Consider the following 23939-nt stretch of genomic DNA (forward strand, 5'->3'; position numbering starts at 1 on the left):
TCGTCTTTCAACGATTTCGTTCTGCTGTGGTGTATAGGGGGCCGAAAAGTTGTGAGATATCCCCTTGTCAGCCAGAAAATCCTCAAAATCTTTATTCTTGAATTCCAGCCCATTGTCGCTTCTAATGTTTCTCACCAGCTTTCGCAGCTGCACTTCCACTTGTTTGATGAACGTCTTCAACTTGGGAGTCGCATATGATTTCTGTTTAAGAAAGAAAACCCAGGTGAAGCGTGAAAAATCATCTACTATGACAAGAATGAACTTACTACCACCGAAGCTTTCGATAGCCGAAGGTCCACATAAGTTAATGTGCAGAAGTTCAAGAGCTTCAACAATCTTTGTATTGATACGTGTAGGATGGCTCTTTCTGCTTTGTTTGCCCATCTCACACGCTGCACACAGATGTTCCTTATCAAACTTGAGAAGGGGAAGGCCTCGAACGTGATCACCAAGCACCAACTTATTAATGTCTTTGAAGTTCAGGTGCGATAGGCGTCGATGCCACAGCCAGCTTTCATCAGTGTTCGCCTTTGATAGCAGGCATATTGCTGGTTTTCCTTGAATTGGGTTGAGATTTAAAGGATACATCTCTCCCTTGCGTTCAGACTTCAACAGAACCTTTTTAGATTGCTTCTCAATTATTTCTGAGCCCTCATCATCAAATGAAACCTTCAAACCTGTTCCCACAACTAATTATGATACACTGATGAGGTTATGCTGTAACCCTTCCACATAAGCTACTTTTCGAATCGAGAAGTCTCCGTTGGTTATCATACCATATCCTTTGATTGTGCCATACGAGTTATTACCATACTTCACACATCCACCATCCTTTAGGGACCGAAACTCCCTCAGCTCTTCCTTCCTTCCTGTCATGTGATGCGAGCAGCCACTCTCTATATACCATTCGTCATCGAACTGCTCGTCACTAATCACCTGCAAATTCAAGCAGATTTAGGAACCCAAAGTCTCTTGGGTCCTGGTGAGTCTTTCACAGAAAAAGGAATTGCAGTAGAAATATCAACCAAATAAGTTCTTTTTATTAGAGTGGATTGATCTTTTCTTTTGATGGTGTACACCTTGATTTTAGTTTTATCTTTTTTTAAATTTTGGTGTATTCGATGGTGTGTTGTTAGATGGTTTTGGAATTTTCTTTTGAATCCTAGGGTTAGCTGACTTTTTCTTATTATTGAAATCAGAATCTGAATCAAGCTTCCCCTTTCCTTTGATGTCCTTCACTGAATTCGATATTCTTTGGGAGTTGGAAGGACCGAAACTAGACTTTCGGTTGTTAGCCTGGACGTTGGGACCGAAACTTGACGTTCGGTTCTGAGCGGTGGTGTTGGAACTGAAACTAGACTTTCGGTTCTTAGTTTTGGAATAGTAGGAATTTGGACTGAAATTTTCTTTTCCTTTTAGCTTTTCCTTTTCTTTGGCAATTGGCTCTTTCTTGGAAGGAACGTAGTTGGGGTTTTGAGATTGCCAATAACGTTTTCGCTCATTTAGATTTTTCATGTATCTTTGATTTCTTTGGCATTTCTGTTCAGCTAACTCCTTATGATATTTGTGAATGTTAAAGCTTGATTTTGGTTTTTCCTTTTGAGTTTCGGTTGTCTTAGTTAGAACAATCGGTTTTCTCATTGGTTCTTCAGGGATTTCTTTTTTTCCACTTGTGCTTGGTTTGTCGAAACTCGAGGGTTTGTTCATAGGTTCAACAACATATCTTCCTTTTACCCTCCATGAGGTTTGCTCAGATAAGCCGATGGTTTCGTCTGCGTTGTCAATAGGGGCTGACCAGAAGTAATCATCGCACCCTTCAGCATTGTCTTCGTCGACCAAGATTTTCAATTCTGCCGTTTGTTTTGCAGTGACTCCTGTAACAGCATATATCTGATTCAGCACAGTTTGAACCTTTTGATAAACCATTGCTTTCTCTTTGAGTTTCTGTGGCTTGTCCTTTGACATGCGAGCATATTCAACCGAATTTTCAGATATGAGGGGTTTCTCATTCTCGGTTTCGCTCTTCATAAACTCAGAGCAATCAACCACATCTTCTACTGAGATTACACTCATCTCACTTTCGTCATCAAATTCAGACGTATTTTCTATGTTCATTTTATGTTCTGAAATTAATTTGGCGTTAGACGAGTCAAATGATTGAATGGTTTCGGACTTAATTTTTAACCTATCATTTTCGTCTAAAAGATTTTTGAGCATACATTTATGTTCCTTAGAGTCAATGAAGGTTTCTATCTTGTCCAGTCCTATTTTATAAGCAATGGATGTCTCTTCTGAGGACATAATTGATTCACATTCAACGATGACCTCATCCTCCTTAAATTCAAGGAAGGGTAAAATCATCTTATGAATCTTTTTTCCTATTTCACAACTTAAATGCAATTGAGCAATATTGGTATATAAGCGCTTAGCAATTAAACAAAAAACATTCCTTTGTTTAAAAAACTTTAAATTGTCTCGTTGCAAATAAATAATTTCATCCCTAGCCCTATTTAACTCTGTCTCCTTCAGCTCAATCCACATCCTTCTCTCCTCACTCTTTGAAGACACCCTGCTGAGTTGGTCAGTTAGGTTAGAGTTCGCTAAGCGAGTTTGCATGAGACTACCACTTAAGTTAGAAAATTTAAATTTTAATTCATTTAATTCTTCTTCATAATTTGTTACTGGAACTTTAAGTGATTCAAGTATGGATTGTACCTTTTTAATGAGTCGATCACAGTCGTTGATCTTCTCGCTCACGGGCTTGGCTGCAAAGCACTTGTCCTCAGTTAGGTTCGGCTCCTTACTTGCACTTTCGGTTGACCCACCAGCTGTGACCATCAAACATCTTCCAGCCGAACCTGCATCCTTTGCCACATAAGCTCTTCCATGAGTGGGCTTTCTCACCTCTTCATCCTCAGAATCGAGTGACCAAACTTCAACGCCACCGAACTCATCTTCATCTGCATTTTCCTGCACAATCAAGGCATTCATTGAACTATTGGATGCCTTCTTTTTCTTGATCTCTTCCAACTTTCGCATGTAGTACGCCTCATCGTCTTCACCATCTCTTTTCTCAGCTATCTTCCTCAGCATACAATCTTTGGCAAAGTGGATCTTGCCATGACAGTAATTGCAGTCGAATCCAGAGTCTCCTGCAATCTTGCTCTCCTTCTTGTCTTCATCCTTTTGACAAGTATTCTTCGCTTCATCTTTCACCTTCTCAGAACTGTAACTTCCCTGCCAGTTTCAGTTCTTATTGACAGGAAATTTCCTTCGTGCAAACTTCTTTGGATTGGTGACCATCATAGCATATTCTTCGCTTGTAAGGTCACACTCAGACATATCCGACTCCTCCTCTTCTTCTGCAACACTTTTTCCTTTTGAGACAAGGGCCAACGATCCCACACCCGAAACTACCTTTTCCTCCTTGGTTACCACATTCTCATGGGACTTAAGTATTCCCACAAGTTTCGCTAGTGAGTAAGATTTAAACTGTTCATGAGCTTTCACTGTTGAAACCACTGCCATCCATTCTGGTCTCAAACCATTCATGAAGGTTACCTTTTGCTCGATCAACTTTCTTTCTATTCCATGCTTGATCATCTTACTTAGGAGATGATTGAAACGATCGAAGGTTTGTATCAGTTTTTCTTCAGGTTTCTGTTCAAAAACTCCAAATTCCGAGAGCAGCAAGGTTTGAATAGAGTGTTCTAGATCTTCATCGGTTGAGTAAAGTTCTTTCAACCTATCCCAGATTTCTTTGGCCGTCGTGCATGAACCAACTAACCGAAAAGTATCAGATTGCAGAGCGAATCTGATCATTCTCATGGCCTTCACATTACATAGCAACTTGTCCTTCTCATCCTGCGACATCTTATCTACGCCCGCCACCAGCTTATTATATTCTTTTTGAGTCTTCACAGTCGTGTTCGTTCCTGAGTGAACAAACGGCCCAAGCGTGATAGCTTCCCAGATGAGATAACCATTATCTTCAGATCCAACCACATAATCTTCAAAGTGATGCGCCCATACTTCATAGTCTTGAGTGTAAAGAATGGGAATCCTGGTAGTGGATCCAATGCTGTTAGAGATGTTGATGGGATTTGTTTGAGAATCTTCGTGAGACATGGTGAGCCTTTCCTTAGAACCGCTAGAATCAGACCTGTAAACTTGAGATTAGGGTTTTATCAAACACAGGAGTTACCGTCGACAGGAAGAAGACGGCTTCTATATATTTGATAAAAGCGGAAACCCTAAAGAATTCTTAACACAGAAGGAATGTGTATTGATCACACAGTCTCCTGCTCTGATACCAATTGTTGGAACAAAGTTCTAATAGGATCGATAGATTCTAAGCATATAAACAATTAGAGACGCAATTAAGAACACAGGAATGGCTTTAAAGATGTCGTATGATTAAACTTTAACACCTCATAAGAGCTCGATTAAGAACTTCGACTGTAGAGGTTTTTACGGTTACAAAACAATAATAATGATAATCAAGAACGTATCTAATACATACATGCATGCACTATTTATAGTTTAACCCTACTAGATAATCACGGATGAACAGGCCCAATCCGGATATACAAAATAAGCCCATGACGCAACACAATAATACCCAACAGAAAGCACTAGTCAATTTGATTCCCCTTTCCCTAATCATCCACGAACAATTTTCAGCCAGACAAACCACCTCAAACCTTTCTTTACTTGATCTGGTAATCCTATACTGCCTACCCTCTTCCATGCATTTTGTTCCAACTGCAAGCTTAAGCTATTCTTTGTTATCAAAAATATCTAGAACCTTGATCTCTTCACTTATGTCTGGCCTCTGAGATGGAATGTTCTCATCAACATTTACGAGACACGAAGGCCATGTGGGCATACCATGAAATATGGTATCTAAATACATAAGTTTAGGTTCATCATCCAATTCATCTCCATTAGAATCACTGTCTAGGTCATATATATCCAACTTGTCAGAATTCGAAAACTCCCAATATCCTTTTAGTTCACCATTATTCAAAAAAGGAACTTCTTGTTTTCTGGATTCATTACCGACCTCATTGATCACGTATAGTGGTTTATAGTCAAAGTAATGATGTGCAACCACATCATTAATATATGTACCAAGATCATCATCACCGTTATACTTATAATTCTCTTATTTGAACATACATAATCGGTTCTGGCACTACATTTACATTTTCAGCAACACTATGATATTGACTTTTACTTGGAGTTGTAAAATCAGCTATCTGGGTGTTGCTCCTTTTCTGCTAGATAAGTTAGATGTGGATGCCTTTCCTCTCTCAGCGACTTCATTACCACCAACACCTTCTTCAACCACTACATACACAAACATAGGTTTACCTCCGACATTATTCATTACCTTGATCAACTTTCTAATATCATGATCATCAAGAATAACACAATAATACATTTGGTCAGGATGCTGATAAGTCAGACTGACTTTTGATTCATCAGGAATACACATCTTGCCTTTCACCAAATAAAAAATTCAGTGAATATGGTGGTCGCATAAAATTCAACACCATAATAAAACATTGTCAGAATGTATCCCTGTGCCCATACACAATGTAACACCCTGTTTAGGATTATTCTGTAATTCAGGGTCATAGGATGGGAAGTCAATTGTGTAAAGGCTTTGGTCCTTAAGGAGGCGATGTATAGACCTTTTAGAAGGAGGTAATGATGGATCTAAACCTTTGAATTGTGTTTAGGAGTCAAAGGGTAAAACGGGAAAGTCATAGGCTGGGTTCTTGCATGAAATATGGATTTTTGTTCGAGAATTTTTTAATTCAATGTATTAAGACTATATTTTAGAGCTCCTCAATACCTTTCTGTGGATATAAAGAAGGTCAAAATCATAGTTAGAACGAAGAAGTTATGCTCGTTTGAAGTTTGAACGGTTTTGGGTTATACTGAGTACGTTAGGCGTACAAAGGGGCGTATGCTGGGCGTACTGAGGAACCCTGAGTATGTTGGGCATACCAGGAGTACATTGGTCGTTCACGATTAGTGCCTAAACCCTATTTTCGTGGCTTGAGCCCTATTTAAGCTCCTTAACTCCCCCAAAGCCACTCCATTCTCAGCCTCCACCCCTCTAATACCCGTTCCATGAAACCTTAACCCTAGTTGAGCCTTTTGTGCTAAAAGAAGGTGTTTTTGAGTTTTTTGTAGTATGCATGGTGCACCTTGGAGAAGAAGGAACTTCTTGGAGAAGTGTTGGTTGCTTTGGAGCTTGTAGATCTGGACTTTGTTCATCTAGATCTATCTTCTAGAGGTATAAAGTTTGAATCTTGATGATGCATTTGTTAGATCTAGCTAGTTTTGGATGTTATGAACTTTTGGTCATTTTAGTGCATAAAGTTTAGATCTTGAAATTTTGTGACCTTGTTATTGATAAAGTTGGAAAAATTATCCATCTAAACATCATTTCGATTCAGATCTGAAAGTTGGAGACTTTTACTTAATGGATTAAGTTGAAAAAGATGAACTTTTGGGTCCCTTTGAGGCTTAAAGACTAGATCTTTTTTGTTGGGACCATTATAATGTATAAAGTTGGAAACTTTATCCATTATAAAGCTATTATGAACTATAAAAATGTGATCTCAGCTCTTCTATCCCTTCCATATAAGAGTTGTGATATCTTATTGGGCTAAGAACTTAGGGTTTTCTTGGAAGTGGGTCCATGTTGGTTTTGGTGCCCAATCGGGTTATTGGGCCATAATGGGCTTTTGTTGCTTTTGATTTGGGCTTTGGATTGCCATTTTGGGTTTTGGGCTTTTTATGCATTTTGGAGTAGGTCTCGGATTTCTGGATTATCGAGTTAATTATTGATTAAGATAGTATTTCTTTTGTTAGTTGGCATGAGGTTATCCGGTTCAACTGTCCGAGCAATTATTTGGTTATCAACAGACTGAGGTGAGTTTCCTCACTGTATTTAGCGGATCAAAGGCGCCAATGTTGGACCATGGTTTGTTATGCTTAGTATGCGTGTTGTCTGCATGATTCTTGCATGTGTTATGTGTTTTATGTTTACCGAGCGGGGTTCGATGCCAGACAGGGTCTGATTAGTATATTGCATGCTAGTTATCTATATGTGTTTTTATGACTACCGGGTACGACCCGATGCCAAGCGAGGCCCGTATGCTAGTATGTATGCTATTTATCTTTGTGATTATGGCATGTATTGTGTGTTTATATTTTAATATGTTTATATGTTTATATAGGGCGAGGACCGATGCCAGGCGGGGTCTGATGACTGACAGATCTGTATACCGGGCGGGGCTCGATGCCGGGCGGGGCTCAGTGTATGTTGATATGTACGGTATGTGGTATTTTGGGGAATTCACTAAGCTTTGCGCTTACGGTTTTCAGTTTATGTTTTAGGTACTTCTGTTTTCAAAAGGAAGGGTCCGGCTAGATCGCAGTGCATCCACCCATGTTTCCGCATTATGATGATTTTGGGATTGTACTCTGATAACTGTTTTCCTACAAACTAATTTTGAATATTTAGCAAATGAGTATTGAATGTTGACTTAAAGATAATTAATGTTTTGGTTGAATTATAATCAAAATTTTTACCTCATAATTTAGGGATGTTACACATAAGATAGTTGGGAATTAGCAAACTCCCATCTTCCGTCGGTGATAAGCAACACGGAATACTCGTTCGAACTGATTCTATAAATTTTGAGAAACAAAGTCACAAACTTTTAATCAAAAAAGTAGTCAACTTCTAAAAATATATAATACATTATATAAAGTAGTAAAAAATACAAATATAAAAAGTAAAAAATACGCAAACGTGTAAGTTTCTTGTCGAAACCGTATTTTTTAAATACCTACGTTTTGGGAGACGTAGGCCATCGAGAGCATACCGTAGGTTTCTAAAAACCTATGGTTTTGAATTTCAAAAATGAAAAAAAAAATTATACTTAAATAGAAACCGTAGGTTTTAACGCCAAAAGGTAATCGATCCTATTCGTCTATGGTTTAGGTGACTATTTTGAGACAATTGCTAACTTTTGGCTAAAAATGGGTAAGCAATTTGTGGTTTTGGCTAGTTTAGTAATTTTCTCAATAAAAATAAGCATCAAAATTAGTAGTAGAAAACATACGGGTGAGAATTTTGATATTTTGCTTGTTTATTTTAGCACAACTCATATTCGACACATTCTGTTGAAACTCCAATTCTTGTTGCTACAAATAGCCCTAACCGTCTCGGCCATTTTTCATCCAACTTGTAGTGAATGTTCTTTAGCTTTGGTATAACTCAAAAATGGCAAAAATATCAATTGCTGCATATGCGTTCCTTCTGCTCCTCTTTGTTCTTGCCATCTTAGGTGCTCAATCAATCAAACTTCTTTAGGGACATAAATTTATTTATGTTTTCTCAACAAATAAAGAATAATTTCAAGTTATATAAATAATGATAATTGTGTGCCCTTTGCGTGAAAAGAAATTGGTACAGTGAATTGAAAATTATGTGAAAAGGTGAGCCAAACTTGGTTCAGAAAGTGTGACTCCAAAAAGTGTGACAAAAATGTGCATAGAATAGGAGAAGGCAGTCTATGGAGCTTGTCACAAGCATGAAGGAAAAGGCAGCTGCTTCTGCTACTTTGACTGTGACAAGAAACCTCCAAAAGATGCAAAACCAGTTCCCCCTGATGTCGTACCACCTCCTCCGAAAGATGGTTCCCCTCCAAAAGATGTTCCTCCTACTGAAGGCGGTGGTTCCCCTCCTCTGGCTGATGGCAGTTCCACTCCTCTTCCTGCTCCTTCCCAACACTAAAAGCCTCTTATTGGGACAATAATTATATTTTGGGTTAGAAGTGTCAACTTGTTAAATTTGAGGATACAATTAGTAATTATCGTAATATACAGTTACAATTGTTAGAACTATTTCTAGTTTTGTTTTTGATGATTCTATTTGTATAAAATAGAAGGTAGAAATGTAGTAGATGATTAATGAGAAAATAATGATTCTTCTCTCAATCTTATTACACAATATGCTATCAGAGATAATTTTTCTGCATTTTTCTTCAATTGGTGATTTCTTTTGTTCAGAGATCATCTTCTTTCTTTGATTCACTTTGACGATTTCATTGTTTTGAAATCATCTTGTTTCTATTTCGTTTTTCTTTGATTTATTTGATGATTTCATAGTTTCGAAATCATCCTTTCATCTTTGATTATTGAAATTGATTGTTCAAATTCGTCAATTCTTTTCTCGATCTTTTTTATTCTTCTTGTTCTTTTCACTGACAAATCCAAATAATGGAAATCTGGAACAAACATCTTCAAACGATCCATATTACATCCATCATCCGGATAATCCCGGATCAATTCTTGTATCACAAGTCCTTATAGGAGAGAATTACGCCTCTTGGAGTCGTTCTATGAAAATCGCTTTATTAGCTAAGAACAAATTTGAGTTTGTTGATGATACGATTCCACGACCAAATGCTACTGATCCTGAAAAATTGAAGCTATGGGTACGCAACAACAACATCATCATTTCATGGATACTTAATGCAGTTTCTAAAGAAATTTATGCATCAGTCATATATCTGGAGACAGCTTCGGCTATCTGGAAGGAACTGCATGAAAGGTTTCAACAAAGCAATAGACCTCGTATATTTCATATAAAAAGGAATCTCATGAATCTTACTCAAGGTAATGATTCTATTAGCATTTACAATACTAAACTCAAGATGATTTGGGAAGAACTGTCCAATTACAATGTTCAATGTTCCTGTAATGCTGCTAGAGATCTTGATCAAACAATGAGCTTTCTAATGGGGCTTAATGACAGTTATGATCAGATTAGGGGTCAAATCCTGTTAATGGAACCAATTCTATCTGTTAATAGAATCTTTTCTTTACTAATTCAAGAAGAAAGACAAAGAGATGTGAATGCAAGTCAACATGACTATGTTATGGCCTTCAATGTAAGATCAAATGTTAATCTCACTCAAAATTCCACAAAAGTTCAGACTCAAAATCATAATCTTAATCAAAAAAATTTCAAAAGTTATAATTCTCCTTATTGTACTCACTGTAAACACATTGGACACACTCAAGAAAAGTGTTAGCGTCTTCATAGTTTCCCACCTGGTTATTGTACCAATTTTCAAGTTCAAAGTTCAAAGATCAATGTTACCACTATTGATACCGGAGGAAGTCAAGTCCAAAATCAAAAATGGTTCTGAAAACAATGATGTTATGACTGGATTGACAAATAAATGATGTCAACAAATCATTGCAATGTTATGAGGTAAACTTGCATCTGTTAATGTTGTTTCTTTCGAAAATACCCCTGCAGGTAATCATTTCATTCTTACTTTGAATGAAGGTATTTTTAAATCTAATGTATGGATTCTTGACTCCAGGGCCACAAGTCATGTATGTAATAACAAAGACATGTTTCATAATATGAGATCTGCTACAAATTCCATAATTAGATTACCAAATCAACTTCTTATTCAAGTTGAAAAGGTTGGAAGTATTAAATTGAATGATCAATTGGTATTACAAGATGTATTGTTTGTTCCTCAATTTAAGTTGAACTTGGTATTTGTATGTTCTTTAACAGCTCACGACAAGGATTTAATGGTGAATTTGTATCATGATCATGCTATCATCAAGCAGATTTCCAAGAAGAGTGTGATTGGCAAGGGTGAAGTATTAGTTGGGTTGTACATGCTGAAAGTGGAGGAAGTTCAAGCTTTTGCAAATGCTGTTACTACACAAAGATGGCATCAACGTTTGGGTCATCCTTCTTTCAATAAAATCAAATGTGTAGACAATGTGTTGAATTATGGAAACCATTGTACTTCAAATCTTTATATTATTTGTCCTATTGTAAAATAGAAAAGGTTACCTTTCATTTCAGAAAATAATATCTCAAATACACCTTTTGAATTGATTCATTGCGACATATGGGGGCCATATTATATTAATTCACATCGAGGTCATTGATATTTTATAACCATTGTAGATGATTGCATAAGGTATACCTGGATTTATTTGATAAGGAATAAAAGTGAAGCACAAACAGTTATGCCTCAATTTTTCTGCATGATACATAGACAATTTGGTACAAATATTAAATCCTTTACATCTGATAATGCAAAGGAGTTGCCTTTTACTGAATTTTTTAAGAAGGAAGGAATCTTAGATCAGTTCTCATGTGTTGAAAGACCATAGCAGAATTCAGTAGTTGAGAGAAAACACCAACATTTATTGAATGTGGCAAGAGCTTTGTTGTATCAAGCTCATGTTCCTTCTATATACTGGTCTGAATGTGTTCTTACTACCACTTTTCTTATTAATAGAACTCCATCAAGGTCTATTGGGCATATTTCTCCTTATCAAAAGTTGCATGGTAAATTACCGTATTACCCTTCTCTAAGGACTTTTGGATGGTTGGTGTTTGCCTTTACTCTAATCTCTCATAGACAGAGGTTTCAACCAAGGGCACATGCATCGGTTTTTATTGGTTAGCCTATGGGTATGAAGGTCTATCAGTTGTTGGATTTAGAAACTAAACAGATATACAACTCCAGGGATGTTATCTTTCATGAAGACATTTACCCTTTTCAACATTCCATAAATCAACCAAATCATAATCCTTTCATTATTCACACTTTACCAAAACCTGCTGCACCAATTGTTGATCCATCCATTCAACAATCTCAAATCTCACAAAATGACCAAAATAACCTTCCTGATGAACCTCCTCCAGTTTTTCAAAATCAAAGGCCCACACGAAATAGAGTACCTCCTTCATATCTTCGTGACTACTAATGTAACCTTTTACAATCAAAAACACCTTCTAACTCTGCTAAATACCAACTTTATGATGTTCTTTCTTATGATAAGTTGTCTATGGCTTATCAAAAATATGTTTGTTCCCTTGGCAAGTTATTACTTTACCAGAAGACAGAAAACCTTTGGGATGCAAATGGGTCTTTAAGATCAAAAGGAAAGCAGATGGTTCTATAGAGAGACACAAGACAAGATTAGTTACCAAAGGCTTGAATCAACAAGAAGGTGTTGATTTTCTTGATACTTAATCTCCTGTTGCAAAATTGGTCATTGTGAAAATGCTTCTAACAATTTCATCCTAAAAATCATGGCCATTAATACAGTTAGATGTAAATAATGCATTTTTAAATAGCGAATTGGAGGAGGAAGTCTACATTCAATTGCCTCCAGGTTATGTTCCCAAAAACACCTTAGGATTTCGAGTTCCATTGGCATGTAAATTGGAAAAGTCCCTTTATGGTTTAAGACAACCATCTCGACAATGGTATGCTAAATTCTCAACATTCTTAATCTCAAAAGGTTTTCTTCAATCCAAGGCTGATTTCTCATTGTTTACAAAGGGAAGAGGTATTAATTTTGTAGCCTTGTTAGTCTATGTGGTTGACATAGTGATTACCAGATCTTCTATGAAAGCAATCCAAAATCTGAAATCTAGTTTAAGTGTTGAATTTAAACTTAAAGATCTTGGCAATTTGAAACATTTTCTTGGTCTGGAAATTGCAAGAAATCAAGATGGTATTGTTATTTTCCAAGGACAATATGTTCTTGATTTATTACAAGATGCAGGAATGTTAGCTACAAAACCCATTTCATACCCAATGGATCCTAGGCATAAATTTTTAGACTTTGAAGGAGAACTTTTGGAAGATCCTTCACAATACAGAAGACTTATTGGGCGATTGTTGTATCTTACAATAACACGACCCGACATTGCTTATGTTGTTCACAGGTTAAGTCAAGGAATGTCACAACTACGCAAATCCCATTCTCAAGCTACTCATCATTTGCTTCGATTTTTGTAAAATAATCTAGGACAATGATTATTTCTATCAGCTAAACCATCTTTACAATTAAAGGCTTTCAGTGACTTAGATTGGGTTGGATGTTTGGAAGCAAGATGAGCTGTAACGGGATTTTGTATTTTCCTTGGAGACTCTTTAATATCATGGAGGTCTAAGAAGCAATGTACGGTTTTAAGCGTTCAACAGAAGCCGAATATCGGGCTTTGGGTTCTGTGACTTCAAAACTTATTTGGTTAAGACACTTATTATGAGATTTTGGATTTCCATGTTCCACTCCTAATCTTGCATTCTGTGATAATGATTCAGAAATACAATTGGCCACCAATCCTATTTTCCACGAAAGAACGAAACATATTAAAGTGATTGTCATTTCATAAGAGACAAAATCATGGATAACACAGTCAAACTCATGCCAATACATACTTCCAATCAATTAGCATGCATATTTACAAAGCCTCTACCATTTTCGAAGCTGAAATCTATTATATCCAAGATGGCTCTTAAAAACATTTTTATGAGTCCATCTTGAGGGGGGATATTGGACAATAATTATATTCTGGGTTAGAAGTGTCAACTTGTTAAAGTTGAGGATACAATTAGTAATTATTGTAATATATAGTTAGAATTGTTAGAATTGTTTCGTAGCTTCGTTCTTGATGATTCTCTTTATATAAAATAGAAGGTAGAGATGTAGTAGATGATTAATGAGAAAATATTGATTCTTCTCTCAATCTTATTACACAAAGGCTGATGATAAAAGCAAAAAGGCTCGATAGGCACTAGGTTGAAGCCAAGAAAGAGCCACATGTTGAGCATTGGGTCATTGATAGCAAGCCATAAATATTTATGAATAAAGGAGAAAATGCTTCCTAATAAACCCATATATGTTACGCATTTCCATGAATAACCATTTTATTAATATAACAATTCTTTGACGAGGAGACCAATCGGAATGATAGAAATACTTAAATGCAAAATATTCCATGCCTATGCAAATACGTAAAGAGAATATTGTGGCCGTTACATGTTTTTAAAAGTAATTGACGTTTGTGTTGGAAATTTTAAAAATTCACACCTGCAAATAGATAAAAGATTAAAAATAATGAAAACAGCTTTATGCTATAGATATACAGCAAATATACAATGAAGATCCAAAATCTCGACCATTAAAAATGGGAAGTGAAATTATGAAATTCATGTTAGTTTTGGGTTTTGGAATGGGTGAACGGAAGAATTTGATTAATCCATTTAAATTAAGAGTCTATTAACGGTTATACCCTTGTTTTGATATCTACTGAATTTTAATTTGTTTCCGATGCTTCTTTCTTCATAACTCATACGCCTATAATACCAAAATAATATATTGACACTTTATGTCCCCCATCTTTTTTTTATTCTATACTCATCTTTTATTGTCTAAGCTTTTATTTATTTATTTATTTATTTTGTTGTTGCTGCCTCTTTCTTCATATACGATTATACCCAAATTAATATATTAACACTTTAGTTCCTCCATTTTTTTTATTCTGTTATCATCTTTTATTGTTTACACCACTATTTTCCCTTTTCATTTTCTTACAACGAACCCGGAAAAAAATTTGGAAAATTTCGGGATGCCCCTTCAAAATTTTTCAGTGGTTTAATTTTTTTTTTTGGAAAATTTCATTTTATGTTGCGGTGGTTCTCCAGAAAAAAAAATTTGGTTACCCAAAAATTTCGTTATATGTTTTGTGCTGCCCATTTATTTTGATCATGAATCCGTCACTGTACATTACATATGAGTACTTTGAATATTTGACATGTGTTAGTTTGAATTTTTTATTGCACAAAATTTTATTGTGATTTAAAATTACTTTAGTTCGAACTAAAACAATTATAAATCACAATAAAATATTGTGCAATAAAAAATTCAAACTAACACATGTCAAATATTCAAAGTACGTATTCATATGCAATGTACAGTGGCGCAGTAATGATCAAAGTAAATTGGTAGCATAAAATATAAAATGAAATTTCTCTGGTAGCCCAAATTTTTTTCCTGGGGTATCACCGCAACATAAAACGAAATTTTCCAAAACAAATTAAACCACTGAAAAAGTTTTAAGGGGCATCTCGAAATTTTCCAAATTATTTTTCCAGGTTTGTTGTAAAAAAAGGGAAAGGAAAAATGGCGGTGTAAACAATAAAAAATGATCATAGAATAAAAAAAGATGGAGGATCTAAAGTGTCAATATATTAATTTGGGTATAATCGCTTATGAAGAAAGAAGCAGCACCAAAAGAAATATTAAAAGCTTAAACAATAAAACATGAGTATAGAATAAAAAAAGATGGGGATATAAAAGGTCAATATATTATTTTTGTATTATTTTTGTATAATGGGCTTATGAGTTATGAAGAACAAAGTAGCTGCCAAAACAAATTAAAATTCACTCAATATCAAAATAGGGGTATAATTGTCTTTATAGACTCTTAATTTAAGTGGATTAATCAAATTCTTCCGATAAGGCCCTTTTGGAATATCAATGTAAATATTTAGATAATTCAAAAAGGTGGAGGGAATGGTGCATGGCATGTAACAGTGCCACATAAACCTTTTTGCTTCCATCTCATGAGGACGTCACTTTTATCACATAATATGATACATGACATGTCATTTTCATTTTCAGGGGAAGAGTCAATATTGATTTTTGTTTATTTAAGCTACTTATTATGAAAAACAAAGATTTGATTAAATTATAAATACAAAAATTATAACTTGACTTAATAATACATATACGCGTTTGGTAAAAGGATACATGAGTGGGATATGGCTTGGATCATAAAATAAATCATGCAAAATTTTACTTGTATCTCATGTATTAAACAAAATACGTCTCCTTGACATGAGAAAATTTAGACTTATACAAAATTGACTTGTGTTTGAGAGAACTCTCTCTCTCTCTCTCTCTCTCTCTCTCTCTCTCTCTCTCTCTCTCTCTCTCTCTCTCTCTCTCTCTCTCTCTCTCTCTCTCTCTCAAATAGAATGCCATTTTACTATGAGCAGCTCGGCATGACACCATAGGGTGGTGTATGCCGAGTTTGCCACACTATGTTTTCGAGCCACTCCCTTATGTTTGAGAAATATTCAACCATTATTTATGCTTTATCACCAAATTCCATTTAGGATAACAAAAAAATATCAACTTGGAATTACATTTCTATTATGAATCCTATTACAAAGAATTATCTTGCAATTGATTGTGTTCTACCGAGACAAATATGCAAAAAAAAGGTTTTTACCTATGTTATTTGTCTTCTCAACATTCATTGGTCCAAAACCCCGACCATTAAAAATAGGGAGTATAAATTACGAACTACATATTAGATTTCAGGTTTCGAATATCAATGTAAATACATAGATAATTCAATGATCATTAACAAAAAAGATTCGATCACTAAAAACGGTGTATCATGAAATCCTATTTCAGATAATAAAAAAATCAATTTGAAATTATAGGTCTTACAAATCTTCTAGCAAAGAATTATGTAGGAATTCATTTTGTTCCGACGAGACAAAAATGCAAAAAGAAGTAGTTTTTCCTAAGCTCATAGACACATCTATATGATTTCCAAAGTTTAGTACTAAACCTCTAAATTTTTAAGAGTGGGAATATTTTTCAAACATAAGGGACGGGCTCCAAAAAATAGTGTGGCAAAGTCGGCATACAACACCCTATATATGGGCCATGCCGAGCTGCTCAAAGTTAAATGACTTTTTATTTGAGAAATAGAGGTGAAAATTAACACATGTTTTAGATGGCCGGTTAAGTCATGGACCAAATCTATATAGAAGTTTCAATTTTGAAACAACCATGTAGCAAATTATTTTTAATTATTATTATTATTATTATTATTATTATTATTATTATTATTATTATTATTTATTTATTTATTGTCTCAAGCTGTACTTTTTAAAAGACCATATAAAGCAATTTTGCAATTATTTTTTTATCAACATACTAGTCATAATTTATTTTTTAAAACCTGTAGAATAATATCAATTTAAATTTAGTATTTTATAAATTGTGGTCATCTTTGGGGCAAGTTTTCTTAAAACTCAGTCCTTGTCGTATAAATACAACCATCTTTTAGGCTTCATTTTACTCAACTCTTTGGGAGGGTTCCTTACATAGCTGCGCCATAACTCAAAAATGAAAAGGAGTTCACTTGTTTTATCTGCATTTCGTATCCTCCTCATCGTTCTTGCTATCTCAGGTGATTAAGATAACTTTCATGCTTTAAAAAAATTATGTATTTGATTACTTAATCTCCCCCACCCACCACCACCCCCACCATAATAGAGAATGAGTTAAAATTCTGAAATTAGATAAATAAGAAAAACTATATACGACTGATGTTATTCATGTTCAGGGAAATCATTTAAAATATATACTTCGGTATTTCCTGTACTTCATGATGACAAATTATATCCCTTAAATGTCCCACAAATGACTGATCATCATTTATAAAAAGTACAGATTTTTTCGGAAGCGATTATTTTCATTCAAAACTGTTTTTTTCCTGGTAGAGCCAGATTGCTTCATTTTACCATATGAGATTAACTGTGATTACCCGTTATACTTAAAAGTGTTCGGTAATTATAACGCTAAATACAAAATTACTAAATAAAAAAAATAACAAAATAACAGTAGAAATTGTTGTCTAGTGCTTTGCTTGATTCGCCATTTTTTCAATTGTTAATATAAAGTTTTGGTTAAGTAGTTGTCCGAAGATTGTTAAATTGGAGGCCGAAGGTAATAATAGCCTTTGTGGAATTAGTGAAGATTAGTTAAATAAATACTTTTAATCTTTTTTATATTCCATTAATGAAAAGAAATTTTTTTGATCGAGATGGAAGAAAAACCGGCAACCGGCAAATAATTGCTAACGGCCTAACCCTTTTTAAATCAAAATCCCTAAATCTTTGACCCAAAACTTTAGGACAAATTAAATATCCACCTCCATTTTATTCCTACTTATCCTTCTACCATATCATGTTGACATGTGTTCCATTTAATGACTAATTTAGTTTAATGAAATTAATAATATTTTAGTCCACTTGTCACCGTTGAATTGGGTAGAAGGTTAGTAAGACTAAAATATAGGAAGATATTTAATTTCTCCTTTAATAGTAATCTCATTTAAACTTACGTTTTGTGCATGTTGACCATTTAGGCCCTTACCATCTCAATTAACTAATTTTTTCATTAAACTTTATTTTGCATGGTGTGTAAACAGAAATCATTACCGTGAAAGGAATAAAATATTGTGACAAGCCAGCTACGTATTATAGAGGAAAGTGCGTGGATGAGAAATGTCTTAATAATTGTAAGACTTTTGAGAGTGCAGCAAGAGGACATTGTACAACTGGTCAAGAGAAACTCGTTTGCATTTGCGTATACGACTGTGCCAAGATGAATCCTCCTCCCGGAGGCTGGCCACCACCCCCTCCTAAAGGCAAGACGCCCATCATAATATGATGAAACCACGAAAAGTGTAATGCATGTTGCATGATCATAAATAAAGATGAAATGCTTACTGATTAATACTATATTGAGCATTTACCAATAAGGTGTAATTAATGTATGTTGCATGTGTAACTAATGGGTCATAATTCTTATTCTATGGTGCTTAGTGTCCAATCTTAGATAGCACAAACATGAAAATATTTTGATATGTTGGTTCATTTGTGCCACGAGGATTCGTCATACCTTCTTTTCATGTTTTTTCTGCTTTGTCGATTATTGTTTTATTTATAAGTTGACGTAAAATATTGTATTTTGTTGAATATAGATTATGAGGGGTTGTTACTTGTTAGGACCCACTTGATTGAGTTTCAGTAGGCAAAAATGATTACCTGAACATGAAATTAGTTGTAACTTATAAAGGAACTACAAGTTTGCTAGTTTCCCTATCCCACGTGGGTAAGAAAGGGTCGACCCATGGACCAGAGCAAGCTGGATGATCGCCCTAGACCTCCAAACGTCTTTAACCCATGATTATGAATTGTTATTAAAGGTAATTAGGTATACATATTAAAAGTTCAATGTTTTTGGTCTGCTATGTTGGAAAATGACCCATTAAATTATTATTTCTAGCCTCAATGAACCAAGTATGGAGCCAGCTATGTTAGAAAATGACCCATTAAGTTATATTTATAGCGTCTACTGCCAAATAAGAGGGAGACAACATGAGTCTATTTTGAAATTCCAATTGTCACGGTATCGATCTCTAAACGTCTTTATTGCTTCTACTTCTCCAAGCAAGCACATGTGCCATGCCTACCAGTTAGAAATTGATACTTAGCTTATTTCGATTTGGCAATTTCTTATTTTGGAATCTGAAAAACTTTAACGTCCCGTTCTACGAGTTCTTTTAAGGAAAGAAAAAAAATTAAAAAAAAGGAAGGAGAAAGAAATAGAAGTTTCAGTTCATTCTTTTTCCTTTATTTTCATTCTTTTTTTTTTCCTCTCATTTCCCTGTCAATCATCCTAAAAGTGGGAGGAAATATTTAATGAAAAATAAGCATTTTTTCACTCCCAATCATTTCATTTTCTTTCATTTCCGTCCTTAAATAAAACTCAAAAAAACATTTCGTTTTTTTTCTTTCCTTCCCTTCACCCTCTTAGAGAAAAGGGAAAATACTTAAAAAGTCATCGAAATTTTCAAACCGTTCAAAAAACCCAATTATATTTTGTCTGTTCAAGAAAGCCCAACGAGCTAACCTTTTGTCTAAAAAAGCTCAACTAACTTACACTTTCGTTCACTTCTCATTTAGGGTCAAACGGATAATGAAACTCAACAAATGACATGGCTTATGACGTGTAATTAAATATCGGAAAATGACCTGTAAAACCAACGAAGTTTCAAAACCGTTCAAAAAACTTCAATCATGTTTTGTTTGTTGAAAAAAACCCAACGCACTTACGCTTTTGTTCAATTCTCATTAGAGACAACCAGATTCATTACGTATACAATTAGTTGCAAATGACATGACATTATATTTAATGACATGGAATAAACAGATTAGAATTGCCTTTTATATATCGATTTAAGGCTTGGAGAAGAGAAAAACAAACGGCGTCTGTGTTCGATCTCTTGTAATAGCTACTTCTTATTCTTCCTCTCAATCGTTGATGTCCAACTCAAGATCTACAAAGAAGATATTTGATGATGAAAACCCTTGTGGATGTGGACGCCCTTCTTGGATTTGGACACCTAGAACGGAGGATCATCCAGAGAAAAAGGTTCAAGGCTTGTTCGAACAGATGGGTAAGTGTAATTGAAAGCTTTATCATGTCCATATTCTATCTATTTGTTTGGTTTCTTTCAAAAAAAACTTATTAAAATGGACATGATAAAGCTTTCAGTTACACTTACCCATATGTTCGAACAAGCCCTAAACATTATCTCCGGATGATCCTCCATTCTAGATGTCCAAATCCGAGAAGGGCATCTACATCTACTAGAGTTTGCATCATCAAATATCTTCTTTGTAGATCTTGAGTTGGACATCAACAACTGAGAGGAAAAAGAAGTAGCTATTACAAGAGATCGAACACATACATCATTCGTTTTTCTCTTCTTTAAGCCCTAAATCGATATATAAAGGAAATTCTAATATGTTTATTCCATGTCATTAAATAATGTCATGTCATTTGCCAACTAGTTGTATACCTAATGAATCTGGTTGCCTCTAATGAGAATGGAACAAAAGCGTAAGTTTGTTGGGTTTTTTTCGACCAACAAAACATGATTGGGGTTTTGTGAACGGTTTTGAAACTTCTTTGGTCTTACAAGTCATTTTACGATATTTAATTACACGTCATATGTCATGTCATTCGTTGACTTTCATTAGCCGGTTGACCCTAAATGAGAAGTATAAGTTAGTTGGGCTTTTTTAGACAAAATGTTAAGTTCGTTGGGTTTTTTCTTGAACAGACAAAACATAATTAAGGTTTTTTTATCGTTTTGAAAACTTTGTTGTGCTTATAATTCATTTTCCCTAAAGAAAACTCAAGAACACATATTTCCTCCTATTTCCTTCTCTTCCCTACCTTAAAAAAACCTCAAGAACACACATTCAACGTACAACTCGATCCTCACTACATCAACCTAACTTTGCGCTCAATTACAGAACACTCAAAAATATACGTATAGAGATAAGAAACAACAAAGGAAAAACGATACTCTAACTACAAACCCCGATTTTTGTAAAAAGAGTAAAAGAGAAGAACGAGAGAGAAACCACTCTATGTGTGCGTGAGTTATTTGATATATCTGAAGCTTCACAATTACATCCATGGCTATATAGTTGGATCACATATATGTTATATGGGTCAAAGGATTCGTGCATCAGTACCTACATAAGTTTGAAAGAAAGGAGTCGCGACCCAATAGAATAACATAGTAACACACATAAACCCTCATACCAAACACAATTTAAATCAAGTATCAACAAAGAATATAAAGTTGACACAAAGTACCCTACAAACAAAATAAATAACAATCACATTCCAATAAATAGAAAATGAGATTGAATATCAAAAATACAAATATTTTTAACATCTACCTTAATCATGTTACCTTGTATATTAATTGAAAAAGTAAGGTGAATAGAAACTTCGATTTAATCCATCATTTGTCTATGCTCTTTCAAAATCTCAATGTTGATGTGATTTTAGATATGTTCAAAAACAAATGCATACTATTTTCAAATAAATTACTATATGTTTAAGTGTTTAAAAAGCCAGATTTGAAGTTTCCACAACACAAACCTAAAAGTTCAGCATTTGTTCAATCTAACATCAAAATTAGAGGGGGATGTCCTTTTATGCTTTGTGGCTTTGTTTTGGATTGAATGTAATAAAATTTAACATGTATCCAAAAGAATGCACAAGAGTAATTAAAAATGACATGTTGTACTACAAAATAAAAAGACATGTTGTACTACAAAATAAAAAGACATGAGATGACATGACATCCACTTATTGCTTAACTCCTTACACCTATTCGGGATCCACTTCAAGCTGAAAGTCGAGTACTGTAGAGTGTTCAAAAGGCCAAAAAAACATTGGATCTTTCCAAGGGATTTTCTCCTTTTCCACCATCATCATTATCAACCTTGATCTTCCATGATTTGATACGACACTAGTGTATACGGCTCCTCTATGGTCCGGAAATTTATTTTCTCTAGCGAGGCGGTATTAAGCTTTTTAGAAGCGTCTCCTTATTTTCCAAAAAAATTGTATTGTGAAAGGACACATTGTTTGTTTTTCCCTATGTCTCACATCAGCTTGGACCAACCCAGAGATGGGGAAACACATTTCATGGGTTTATAGTTTCCACTGCCTTTATATTTCAAAGGCTTTAGTGTGAGTCAACGAATATAACAAACATACGTGCACACTTCAACGTCTCGTGGATGCGACCTGTGAGGTTTTTGAAACGACACTGTATATGCATATCATGCATGAAGCTAGAGTGATTTTATATTTAGTAGGACTTAGGTTGAGTCAGATGGGACAAACACATTCGACGTTGACCACACATTAACATCATGGATAAGCACATGGAATTTACCAAAAACTTCCAAAAAAGACACACTATCCAAGATGTTTACTTCTTTAAATGTGTAACACGTGACAATCTATGATAAGGATGTAAACATCACAAATCCATAATGTTGAGTTATTGAGTATTCATTTTGCATTTATCATCATTTCCATAACAATTGGAAATATTGACAATATTGATTAAGTCTTTGGGTTACGTTAACGCTTACATCCATAGAGTGTCGAAAAAACCTATAAGGACATGACTACTTTTATGCATTTACCAGTTAAGAATCTATGATCTTCAAAAACCAAAGGTGAAAGACTCTACTTAATATGATCTTCGAGCACAACAACTTGTTGAAAGTGAAAAGGATTTTGGCACCACGGTTTCAAGGAATGTTGATGGGTATTGCTCGTTTGGTGATGAGGGTGAAGGAAAATCTACAAGAAACTTGTGTCCTATGGATATACATTCAATTAAGTGTGATGAAGGTTACTGGTCTTCTGGTTCGAAAGCTGATAATGAAGATGATGAGCCAAACTACTGCTACATGGTAACTAACAATCCACCTGGTAGAAGCATCATCTGGCAGGTACAATCCATGATCACTGATAATCATTTTGATTTATCTATTTGTGAACCTTTTCTAACTCAAATTCCATCAGATATGATAGTTATTCATAAAGCATATGAGTCTGCCATAGAAGTTAGTGAGAAGATAGATAGTGAGTTGACCCATATTAGATTATGATTTATATACCGCAAGCTTGAGATAGAATCATTAGAAAGAGAACTTGTAATGGCCAAAGATGAATGTATTATTCTGAATGACAAATGTGAAATCTCAATTAATGAAAGAAATCTTTTGGTTAATGATAACAACCGTCTTAATGCAAAAATTGATAGTTTACATAATTGTATTGATATTCTTGAAGCTAATGAAAGGATGACACATAAGTTTTGTCACCCTTGGTCCAAAGCACCAGGTGTCGAAAGAGATTTTCCAAAACCTATTTTTGTACCCCTGAAAGACCTTTAAAACTTAATGTTCATGGGATATATTCCAAATCACACTTATTCGGATACCCCTGTCTCACCATTGTCATCCCTTCATGATACCTCAGACAAATATCAATCATTAATTCCTGAATTCAAACCAATCACTATTACATGTCCTGTTTCCATGCAATTTTTGCCTCTGATATCCCAGGACCTGAATCTGTCTTCGGAATCTCCACATAAAACAGTTAATACTGTAGCTTGCATTCCGAACTCTAGTCCTCCGAACAATTGTGTTATTGAGGAAATCATTCTTGAGACAAACGAACATGAATCAAACAGATACAACTCTTTTTGGGCCTCTCTTAATAGTGATATAGAACTTAAGTGTGATGACGACACTTCATCCGATTCCTATGTCTCCAACTATAATGTGGTTTCTAAATCGACCTTAGTT

At 34.8% G+C, this 23939-nt stretch overlaps 2 long non-coding RNA genes across 2 annotated transcripts; both read left to right on the top strand.

Moving 5' to 3' along the window:
• Positions 1 to 9047: 9047 nt before the first annotated feature.
• Positions 9048 to 10831, top strand: LOC145127853 (uncharacterized). The gene is made up of 3 exons (XR_013716479.1): positions 9048 to 10309; positions 10425 to 10530; positions 10628 to 10831. It is a non-coding gene; the product is annotated as an uncharacterized LOC145127853 (long non-coding RNA).
• A 6016-nt stretch (positions 10832 to 16847) lies between these two features.
• LOC145125874 (uncharacterized) lies at positions 16848 to 18550 on the top strand. The gene is made up of 2 exons (XR_013716206.1): positions 16848 to 17140; positions 18164 to 18550. It is a non-coding gene; the product is annotated as an uncharacterized LOC145125874 (long non-coding RNA).
• The last annotated feature ends 5389 nt before the right edge of the window (positions 18551 to 23939 follow it).

This window comes from Lactuca virosa, chromosome 7, assembly GCF_052849685.1.
Source record: "Lactuca virosa cultivar CGN04683 chromosome 7, Lactuca_virosa_CGN04683_v6, whole genome shotgun sequence".
NCBI lineage: Eukaryota > Viridiplantae > Streptophyta > Magnoliopsida > Asterales > Asteraceae > Lactuca > Lactuca virosa.